The sequence below is a fragment of the Aquila chrysaetos genome, chromosome 5 (assembly GCF_900496995.4).
Source record: "Aquila chrysaetos chrysaetos chromosome 5, bAquChr1.4, whole genome shotgun sequence".
NCBI classification, from domain to species: domain Eukaryota; kingdom Metazoa; phylum Chordata; class Aves; order Accipitriformes; family Accipitridae; genus Aquila; species Aquila chrysaetos.
This window is the reverse complement of record NC_044008.1, coordinates 30,632,778-30,645,093: the sequence shown is the minus strand read 5'-3', so window position 1 is coordinate 30,645,093 and position 12,316 is coordinate 30,632,778. Positions and strand designations below refer to the sequence as shown.

General features: G+C 37.1%; 1 protein-coding gene across 5 annotated transcripts in view; it reads right to left on the bottom strand.

The window, feature by feature from the left end:
* IMMP2L (inner mitochondrial membrane peptidase subunit 2) overlaps positions 1-12,316 on the bottom strand; it is a 476,942-nt gene that overhangs the window by 286,058 nt on the left and 178,568 nt on the right. The gene's annotated exons all lie outside the window — the stretch shown is intronic.

Here is a 12,316-nt window from a genome sequence, read left to right as displayed (position 1 = left end):
ATTAGTGGGGAGGGGCTTTAACTAGATATAGGAAAAATAATTAATTATGAGGAAAATAATCTTGGGAAAAAGTTGCACAGAGATATTATGAAATTTCTGTTCTTGGAGGTTTTCAAGACCCAACTAGACAAAATCATAAGCAACATGATCTGATTCATAGTTGACCGTGTTTTGAGCAGGAGGTTCAACTAGATGACTTATCTTCCAACCAGAATAATTCTGCAGAGGAACTATATCCCCAGAAATTATACATGTGATGTAACCTGCTCAGAGAAGCAGAAATATTTTAGCTGAAATGACTCCAAAGTTTTGATCAGGATTATCCTCTCACTCATTTTTAAGCGATTCAAAGAGTTATTCTTGCAGAGATGCTATTGTTTGAGTAAGTTGTTAGGGCTCTCAAGTTTCTAAATTTTAAAACTGTATTCATAATGCAGACAGCTATTTCCATACTTTTTCAATATGTGACCGTACTTCATTGCAAATATACTTAGTCTACTTATTTGGACTACATTCTTAGGAATTTCTTACATGCCTTTCCTCGTATTCTACCATTTTCATTATGATGTTCCTTCTACATATCTGAATGGCATGATTTTACATAAATGTAGAGCAACAGACTGTGAAACTGAATATAAGAATGTTTTCTTCTTTTTTTCCAATGCAGACATCAGTAACTAATGCAGACATCAGTAACTAGCTATAATTAGCACCTATTTTTCTGAAATGTAAAAAATTTAGAATAAATCCATCAACATGAAAAAAAGATTCAAATTACCTTCCTCCTTCCAAAAAAACTATGAAACTGATGATTCAGAAAATCTTTCCTCTTGTACTGCTAATTATTTAAAAAATTCATTTCTTTGGGGCATGGTTTTGTTCTATACCTTCAGTCCTTCCTTCTTAACATTTCACTTTGTCTTCAAGCTTGAAATGTCAGTTTGATCAAGGATAATTCTCTTATAAGTAAGGTAATGTCCCAGACTGTATGCCTAAACATGCAGTTTCACCACCATGATGACAGTGCCACAAAATTTAAGAACTTGGAAAAGCACAGACTACTTTACAATACCAAAATATTTCTAAAGTGGTTTGGAGGAAGAATTCAGCCCCCCAAATACCTTGCTCAGAGCTTTAGACAATCCACTGGAAATGCTGTGATTAATAACAGTAAAACAGACAAGTGGCAAAAGAAAAAAAAAAAAAGATACAAATAAGAACAAAAAATGGAGACAGAATCCACCTATTCCTTCAGGACAATTACTGGAAATATACATGGAAAATGCAGCAGAAATTAAGACATTCAGTCACAAAGGAGAAAGCTGATAATAAGTAGAGCTTATAAATGGATACGAGATAATACCATTGGCTAGTGGGAATATGGAACAGATTGGAAAATAAATTTTCTGGTAAGATAAGCTACAGATATATTAAGTTCTGATTATTAAGCAATTAACAATCAAGTATATACACAGGAATACAATGATAGTCATATTCTATTCACAAGCTTGCCTAGCTTGGTATCTTGTCTCTGACAACATTCAACAGAAGATGCCTAGTGAACAGCATAGGACCAAGGTGACTTTCCATGACACTTTCCCATAACACACCCTACCATCTCCTCGAATTTTCAGACCTGAGGGACATCCGCACCCAGGGGAACCTTCATGTACCTTCATGTTTAACAGCCTTTCATGGGCTCTTCTCTCATGAATTCATCTGAGCACTTTTTTAATCTATGTAAGTGTTTAGCATTCAAAGCACCTTCCAGCTATGCCAATGAGTTCTAATGATGTTTTAACAACATGCTAAGGAGATGCGTGATTTTTTTTGCAGCCAAATGCAACTACTGAGGCTTTTAGTTTTTAGTAAACACAGAGAGGTCAAAACATTTTTCCTTTTAACTAAAGAGTCAACTTTCTCAAATATTTGGTAAAACTTATGTTAGAATTCTAATATAGCCAACATCCTAATAGGGATAGGTGGAGGAGCCCTAATAAACTAATCTCTGAAAACAAAGCGCACTAAATCAACACCCTTGAGACCATTACAGAGAGATTAGACTGTTGTCCCTGTTCTGAAACCCACCAAGGTGACTCAAGGAAAGAAAACATCTCCCCAAACACTTTGCAATCTAAAGGTGATTATCACCTGAAAAGGTGTTAAGATTTATTCTGGGACAAAGAGAAAAAAGAATTTGGGGACTGTGTAAAGTTTATTATGGGATGTTTTAAGCAGAAGGAGGAAAGGCAGGAGGAAAGAATCAAGGTGGATTTGGTAGGATTTGGTGGCTGAAAAATTGGACAAGACCTGGCAACATGCGCTTGCAGCCCAGAAAGCCAGTTGGATCCTGGGCTGCATCAAAAGAAGCGTGGCCAGCAGGTCAAGGGAGGGGGTTCTGCCCCTCTGATCTGCTCTGATGAGAAACCCACCCACAGTACTGCGTTCAGTTCTGGGGTCCTCAGCACAGGAAAGACAGGGACCTGTTGGAGCAGGTCTGGAGGAGGGCCACAGGAACGATCAGAGGGCCGGAGCACCTCTCCTGTGAGGACAGGCTGAGAGAGTTGGGGTTGTTCAGCCTGGAGAAGAGAAGGCTCCAGGGAGACCTTATCGCAGCCTTTCAATACTTAAAGGGGGCTTATAAGACAGGTGGGGACAGACTTTTTAATAGGGCCTGTAGCGATAGGACAAGGGGCAATGGTTTTAAACTAAAAGAAGGTAGATTTAGATTAGCTATAAGGAAGGAATTTCTTATGATGAGGGTGATGAGACACTGGAACAGGTTGCCCAGGTAAGTTCTGAATTCCCCATCATTGGAAGTGTTCAAGGTCGGGTTGGACAGGACTTTGGGCAACCAAATCCAGAGAAAGATGTCCCTGCCCAAATCAGGGTGGTTGGACTAGGTGATCTTTAAAGGCTCCTTCTGACCCAAACCATTCTATGATTCTAAGTACGGAAAACATAAGGAAAAAAGAGGCCATTCACATGTAAGCCTGTGGCTGGTCAGTGCATTTGTCTGGTCAAGTGTGGTACCTGATCACCACAGTCTGTCCTATCTCATTAAACTCTAGTCCTAACTATTTTCTGTGTAAGTACCCTTTCCAGTCTGCACGTGTATGTACATGATCTGCTAGAGAACATCAGGCTGAACTGGAACCTCTGTTGGATGAGATTTCTCAGTGCCAGTCACTCAAGAGAGACCGCAGGTCTGCGGGGCCCCATAGCTCTGGGTGCCAATAACTGTAGGAAACTGGGGCCTGGGGCACAGTTCTGGGTGGAATGATTGAATGTCTAAAACCCATGTGTTGTGGATGGGTTTGGATGTGAGCAATGCCAAACTCGAATCCTGATCAGTTGGACGAGGGGAACAAGATCAGGCTATCCATGCTGTTCATGTTTGTGCACTTATGCTGGTGCTGGAAAAGAAACTGTTTTCTGTCTGCGTTGATCTGTGTGGCCAGCCAAGTGTGCGTACTGCACGGTGTGCGCATCTCTTATGCGGGATGTGTGCTTAGCCATGCCACTGGCTGGACCCCTGGGACACAGAACCACAGCAACCTCACATTTATCGCACCAGGACAGGAGCCCCCCCCCCAGGTCTTACAATCCACCAAAGCTGGCTCTAGCAGTCCACAAAAACAAACTTCCCTGCATCCTGAAGTTCATAGGATCCAGTATCTCTAACACAATTTCTAAGGTTACCCTATCAATAAAAGTATTTATCATGAATAAAAATATCTGAGGTGATGACTGGTTTAATCTCACAATCACTCTATATGTAAACGTGTGCTTTTCTAGTTTAAAAAATAGCTTCTAGTTTAAAAAGATTTCATTACAAAACTTTCCCAAACTATTTTCACATTTTCTTTCCCCTTTAGAGCACAAAATAAACTCTCACTGCAACATCACCACCACAGGCAATAAGAATTGATCAGGGGTAGGCTTATTGGTTCTGATGTATGCTGACAAACACTTTGACTAGTTTTCTCTAAGACTTCAAACACACTACACCACTGAAATAATTTGGTTTTTGTCCACAGGCAAAAGAACTGCCTGTTACTAAAGCGAACAACCTTTGCTTTTACCTTTGAGGTCCTAATAAGTAACCATCTGGGCCAAAATCTTATGTCCTGAGGAACACATTAAGGAGAGCCACACCTTAATTAGTCATGCTATCTTTGGTGAGAGAACATTCAAAAAAAAGCAACTGCTTTCATTTTACCTTCTGATGTTATTGTGGTCTTTCATTTAAAACGATAATTAATTACATCCATTAGAGCTTGGTATCCTTCTCTCACAAAAAGCCACTTCAGTAATAGTTTCTCTGACTACTATCTCTCTGCTGTGTTATGGCTGATGCCCGCGATCTTGACATTCTCTCCTAAGCACTTGCCAAAATTTAACCCAGTTACAGACAGTCTAAGTTCTACCTTTATCCATGTGCCTGATATTTTCTTAGCTTCCCTCAGAAACTCTATGGAAAATACTAGATGCAGGGACTTAAGTTGTATTTAGAGCACCTGTTTCTTTAAGTCTCAAGTCATATAGGTCCCCATTAATCCCTGTTCCTCAAACCAACAAGTCAATCATGCTATAGCAGCAATAATTCCTTTCTTTTGTCAAGTTGCTAATGATGAAAGAACTTGTAACATTTAAGTTCATGTTTATTCAAAATTTTCTACTTGTGTAGTCTCCTCCGTAGAATCTACTTTTCAATTCCATGGTGAAGTATCAGATAGGGAAATCTCTATTGTCTTTGCAGCTTCAGGTTCTTCCTGATCCATACTAGTCAGACCAGCAAATACAACTTCTTTAATGTAATTTCATACTAGTCATGCATTTAACCGCATCATTACCTTGATGTCTTTCCTTGATTCAAATTTCACATTCATCTCAACTGCAAACATGCCATCATTTCTTCTTTTGAGAGCAGCCCTGCCGAGAAGGACTTGGGGATGCTGGTGGATGAAAAACTGGATGTGAGCCGGCACTGTGCGCTCGCAGCCCAGAAAGCCAGTTGGATCCTGGGCTGCATCAGAAGTGTGGCCAGCAGGTCGAGGGAGGGGGTTCTGCCCCTCTGCTCTGCCCTGGTGAGACCCCACCTGCAGTACTGCGTTCAGTTCTGGGGTCCTCAGCACAGGAAAGACAGGGGCCTGTTGGAGCGGGTCTGGAGGAGGGCCACAGGAACGATCAGAGGGCTGGAGCACCTCTCCTGTGAGGACAGGCTGAGAGAGTTGGGGTTGTTCAGCCTGGAGAAGAGAAGGCTCTGGGGAGACCTTACAGCAGCCTTCCAGTACCTAAAGGGGGCTTATAAGAAAGGTGGGGACAGACTTTTTAATAGGGCCTGTAGCGATAGGACAAGGGGTAATGGTTTTAAACTAAAGGAGGGTAGATTTAGACTAGGTATAAGCAAGAAGTTTTTTACGATGAGGGCGGTGAAACACTGGCACAGGTTGCCCAGAGAGGCTGTAGATGCCCCATCCCTGGACACGCTCCAGGTCAGGCTGGACGGGGCTCTGAGCAACCTGGTCGAGTTGAAGATGTCCCTGCGCACTGCAGGGGGGTTGGACTAGATGACCTTTAAAGGTCCCTCCCAACCCAAACAGTTCTATGATTCTTTTTTTTTTTTTTAATACTGTGAAAGCTTGAGACACTGATATTATAGCAAAAATAATATCTCTTAAAAGTACAGACTAAGTATTTCACGTTACTCTAGGAAGTATCAAAGCTCTTAAAGATTTTTCATAGCTCTTAACAATTTATTTAAACACAGTAAGGCAAAATATTTAGTAATTTCTAATATTCTATTTACTTCACCTTTACAGAGATTTCAACTGATTTGGAGATACTGGTAAAAAAAATCCTCTTCTGCAGTTAAGATGGTCAAGTTTCACTTTTAAAATATTTTCCTATTAAAACAGCCACTTTAATGTGAACTTCATATATAAATTTTAATAGTGCACAGTGCAATGAATGCACAAGTTTCCAACCCAGTCTACAATACTGTAAAATCAATTGTTCTCTGAATGACTGCTCATATCCACTCAGGATGAATTACTGCTTTATAAAGTACATGGATATTTTTCCCTTGTGTGCAACACAATATACTGTATCTAGTTAGAAAAGGAGTGAAAGATTCATATTTTCTACTGCTTATTCAAATTTTCTGTACTAGAAATCTCATTTTTCTAATTGTCTTACGATGTTATACTGAACAATTCTCCCAAACAATTTTTATGAGCTACTAGTTAGCTCATACAGCCCTGCTTTCTTCCTTTTATTTAAAAACAAAGGATTCCCAGTAGTTTCATAGTAGAATGAGTCATTCATAATCTCTAGCCTACTTATTACATATAAAAAAATTATAGATCCATATATCCGGTAGCATATATTACTTTTACTTATAATAACCAGCAACTACTACAAATGGCAGAAATTACAAGGTTGATTTCCACCTTAAAAACAACAATAATCAGCATTTAGATTACCCTTATATTGTTAATTCATATAAGGACATGTTTGCAATTTTCTAATCTTGCAATCCCTGAGTTTAAGACTAGATACTAGAATAAAATTTAGCACATACTTAGGCATATAAGTGCCTATAAAGTCAGGCCCAGAGTGCTGTGGTGGTTGCATCATTTGCTCTATCAGCTTCTGTTCAGAGTAGGAATCAAGCACCACTATATTCAGTATGAGATATTCAAGCATTCAAAAGGTTCTGAGTTCATAAATGCATATGCAGTGTTATCAACAGAAAACCTTACTAAATAAATTTCTCATTCCTAAAAATCAGGAAATGCTCTATTCCACACACACCAAGAAACCCTGATTTACTTTAGATAAAAACTTCTTACGAAATAATGAGTAATATGCAAATACTTATTCCACATGTATTGCTAGATTCAACATTAACATTGAAGAAATAATAGCTCTTATATTTACAGTCAGTTAAGCTACCATGAAACATCTATTTTTTTCCTAGGTATCAATATCATAGCATGACATAAAATTTCTGTATAAGTAAAGGACAAAAAGCAGGAAAGAAAAAATGTCCATATTAGAAATGATTTAACTGTAATTACATTAGAAAATGGAGAATTTTTTTTAGATTAGAGAGTTTGAGAAGGTTAGTAACATGGCTAACAACAATAATTATAAAATTAACTGCCTTAATTACTAGTCTAAAATGGAATGCTCAAAAAAAGCCTTACCTTCTGTAGAACCTAAAAGGATGCTACAAAAATTGAACTAGCCTTTGGAAACTATTTCACTGAAATTTAACTCCAGAAAGGTATGAATTTAGCGGTATGAGTTTAGCTATCAATATGCAAGCTAAACCACACAGACACATTAAAAAAAATGAAATCTACAAAAGAAGCAATTTCATGAAACTTTTTCAGCCATAGAATTAAAATTAACTTAACCCAGAGGCAGATCTTATTTTGGAGAGAGTGAGGTTCAAACCCAGCAGAGTTTTATAAATCTCCCTAAATTTTTCCTCTGTTGTTCTGATATAGTAACATGCAATGGCTGCATAATACAACAGAGGTTTAGGAGAACAGTATTGCAAAACCCCCAGTGTCTATTATTATCAAGGTGACACAGAAAGATAATAATATTTGTTTGTTCTTGGGGATGGGTCTCAATTATCCCTCTGCACCTTCAGCATTTGTTTCATTTATTTATATTCACAAAATGACTACTTTTTTGCAGAATCACTATACAGACACTACTCATCATGAAATCAGATTGCTACCTTTTGTATAACAGGGAAAATTAATGGGAATTTCTTGCTAATCAGAGTTTATCTTTTATTTTAAACCATTTTGTTAAACCAAGTCATTCAAACACTTGCTAAGGACTTTATATTAATAAATAGCACATGAATTACACAGCAGATGCACTGAGAAAACACCCCCATATTTACCACCTAGTATGCATTTAATTTATTCTTGCTTTCCTCTGACAACTGGCATTTATGCCATATCAAATGTGTTTTTATTAATTCTCTCTATGTGTATTTAAGTACACATAGACTCAGATGCAGCTTCAATTCCACAAGGGAGCTCCACAGGCATAACATGTCTGCTAAAGGCCCCGTACTTTACAGTTGCCAGTATATCTGCACTTGATGCAATTTGTCCTGGAAAAGAAGGCAGGAAGAATAAGCAAATATGGTATTTTATATCTCAGTAATTGTCTTCAGTATGCGATGCCCTGTGTTCCAGAAGTTAAGTACACATACTGTGAAAAGAACGACAAATTTAATCCCTATGGCGTTTATAATTTTGTGGCTTTTGAATTTCTGAAAGGTATCTTTGCTCTTGTGTTTCCAGAAGCAGCAATCAGCACAATTCAATTACCTTCCTTGTACCAATCATTATTTCTTACACTTCTCCAGAGAACATTTTTATTCCTATACTGACCAAATGAAATAGTTGCAGTTTTTCCTCTCTTCTCAAGAAAATCTCTCCCTGTATTCATCATTCTACCTGACTATATGGTAACAGCAGATTTACTTAATTCACTTAGGAACTCTTAGGGTAACTCAGCTTACTACTTCTTCTGTTCATCTGTTACTAATGAATTTTACATGCCATTAGACTGCCTATTCACCTTGGCTGCTTTTCTGGAGTTCCTCAGTCTTCCATGGTACTACCTCATTCAAATAATTTGATATTACGTATGAAATTTGTCTCTTCTCCAATAGTATCATTCCTAAACAGCCCAAACATTAGAACAAGATATTAATTTACCAAATTTCCATATTAAAAAGAGCCCCTCAACCTTACTCCTTCATTTATCTGATCTCTCCAGCCTCATCTTAGAATTACTACCACAGTATCTGAGTACCATCTGTACAAAATCAGTAGCAATAAGGCAACTTTAAAGGAGTCTGTCACATTTACTTGGGAATACTTAAGGTGTCACTTAGTTCTGAGAAAGTCTTACTATAGGGATGAGTCTGTTATTTTTCTCAAATAATGTCAAAATTTAGATCTACTCTTCTGGGTGATTAAAATCTGCATTATTCCATTTTTCTTAATTTTTAGTAATCTCATAATCTTCAAAATTTCATAACGTTTTATTATTTGCAATGTGTGTATGCATACAATTTGTGCTGGCCTGCTAGCTGCATCTAGCAAAAGGCCAAATCTTGTTTTTCTGCTCCAGTGACAACTATAGTTATTCAAAGAACCTATTTTTTTTAACAAGGAAGAAAAGGGATTTAGAGTATCAAAAGAGGAAATGTTTTTGATGAAGAAACAAGGAATTATGACAGAAACTATTCTGCAACAGTAAGTAACATGAAATTAGTACTCTGATCATAAACTAAAGCCATCACTATTGTTCTATTCTGTCACTACTCTGCACAGCAATTTATAATACAAAATGAGATGCAGTATGTCATATACCAGTGTCATGATTAGAGCAATAAATTTTAGAACAGCAAATGATGTATACATCTCTTTTATTGTATAGAACAGCTAAATGAGGAAAAGCATCTGATGAAGGAAACAAATCATGTGTGAAACTCTTGTGAGAAAACAATCTACTTGCTTCTCTAATGTTTGTTATTACTAAGCAGCCTAACCAATTACAGAAGCAAAAGGTGACCCCAGTTTACAGCTGTCACTTTTTGATTAAGCCAAAATATGAGAAAAATCCTTTCTAGGTGCTATTAAATCTCAACTGTAGTAGATATTTCTAGCTTAATTTCCTGCAAACTTTTCTCGAATCACCCATTTTTATTACAGGCTTATGTATGGTTAAGTTAACCCCAATATAAATATTTTAAGTCAATCACTAAAATGGATGTTGCCTTAGTGGAAAAAAATATGAACTTGTTCTTTTGATCTAAGTTTACTGGAAATGAACCTTGGAATAATTTTGATTGGTAGGGACCTGTGGAAATCATCCTGCTCAAATCATTGCTAACTTCATAAATTGATCAGGCTGCTCATGGCCTTCCCTAGACAAACTCTGAAAAATTTATGAATTTATTGTATCATATGTCTTCTTTGAATCCTTTATTCTCATTTTTAAATGCTTCAGGCTACTTTGGACCATCAGTCACAGGACTTTCCTGTATCATACCAGTACACAACTTGCTTTATATAAATACATATATATATATGTATATTGCCCTGAAGGAAAGAATTATAGATAAACTAAACTGTTAGTCACACTAATTTATTTTTCTGTGCATGGGAAAAAGAGCCACCTTCTGTTTGAAAGTACCAGAAAATTCAGAATTCAGCTTACGTTTTTCCAAAGTGTATTGCTAGTTGCCAATTTTTATAGAAAGCAAAAAAGAATTCTTCTCCGTGATGCTGAGAATACAAAAATATTACAGAGCATTGCCTAGCTTAAAAAAAAAAAGCTGTGGATTTATTTATTTAGGTCATCAAGTGGTGAAAACTAAATAGCAATGTGGTTATTTTTATAACAAATTTCACAATATCTCAGGGAAAGTTTCTCTCCAAAAAGCCGTTTTAGCTAAGTAGATTCAGCTCCAGTAGGGGTATTTTTGTTACTGAATTAGGTAACCCTTCTCAGATAGTACTAATTAAAACACTAAAGCCAGCATAATGTTTATGCGCTCCACTTCTGCTTCATGAATGAAGACAAGCCAGTAGTAACAAAGAAGGAAATGTTCGAGGCGGGGGAATAACATGAGCTACATCTAAGGCATAACTTCCACATTTATAATGCCCGGTATCCAAAAGTGTTGGGAATAACTCTTAAGAGACAAGCCCTTCTCCAGCATAGTCAGTTCTCAGTCGTCCATGGGGAAAAAACAAATAACCTATAACCTAATCTGGATAAATCTGCTGAGGTTCCCCAATTATTTGTTCTTATTTCCTCACCAGGCATTGAAGAGGGCAGTGAAAACAACCTGAAGCGAGGACGCGGTAGGATACACGAGGGACAGACATTTTGCCTTTTGACTCCATGCCAAATGAAAGCAGCGCATTTTCAGACCCAAGCAGAACTTTGAAGTCGTACGGGCGTGTTTTGGCAGCACTGCATATAAGATAATATTGCCCTATAGTCCCGAGTTGTTTGTGCATGGAATGAGCTTGGTGATTATCTTACAACAGTACTAATAGATTTTCAAAGTGACATTAAGTTACTGACATAATCTAGTCTAACCTCCTACAAATCACACAACTTCAGTCCCTGAGCTCAATTTACTGTTGAACTAGAGCATATAGTTCAAACAGTTTAATTTTTTTAATTAAAAAATTAAAACATGGAGAACCTTCTGTTTCAATGTTATAATGCAGAGTCGAAAGGCTACAATAAAAAAGGGGGGTTGCATTTTTAGTTTAACTGATTGATGCATATGTTATGAAGAAAAAACTAATGCAAATGACCTCCAAACAATGTCTGCCACTATCTGTGATTTGTAACTCAGCAAAACCTCTCACTGAATAAATTTAAAAAAATAAGACAACATACCTTTTGAAGAAAACAAATTGAGATTTGTATCTAGGAGGGAGATTTAGAAAAAAGACTAACCAAAACTTAATTCAGAATTCAACTGTCTTAAAGTATTACCTTGCCATATATACAGAATTGATTTGTGTTTTGATTTATATCTGAGAGACCATCTAAGACACCACATAAAATGTTGAAAGCCATTTTTCCATTTTTTTAATTTAGTGGGCAAGCTCATAGAAAACCTTTATTAGATAGCAGCTTTCTTGAAAGACTGACAAACAGAATCAAGGACATCCATTATCAGCAGAAATTCCCTTGCTTATTTCTGCCAGGCATTTTGTTTTTTGTCTCACTCATTTTACTTTCAAACGCTCTTTTCATCCAAGACAACTTCATTAAACAAAACCATTTAGACTTTAAGATAATAAAATCAACAGAAGTTTACCTCCTTACCCTTCTAGTAAGAATTTTTTTTATATATATCTAGAAAGCAAGTGAAAGGAAAAGTAGGAAGGAGCTGTTTCTGTGCAAAACCCATGCTGTTTCAGGATTCTGTCAGAGAAGATGCTTTCTTCTCTTCATTTTTCCTCTACCTGAACTGTTGGTCTTCCTCTTCAGCATTCTACACTCATTTAGCTGTCTAAATTCCCTACGGGTCCATTAAGTATGTTGCTAGGCAAACAGTCCAGTAGCAACTGTAAAACAGGAGGTTTGGATGGGAGCCAGTTTTATAGGTCACTACACTGTAAACCTTCACATCATTAAAGAAACTAGTCTTGCTAACTGCAACTATTAGGATTGGTATTCTTTCATTTCTCTGAAAAGACTGAGAGTTATTCGTACTACACTAAGTTTTCATTAATGG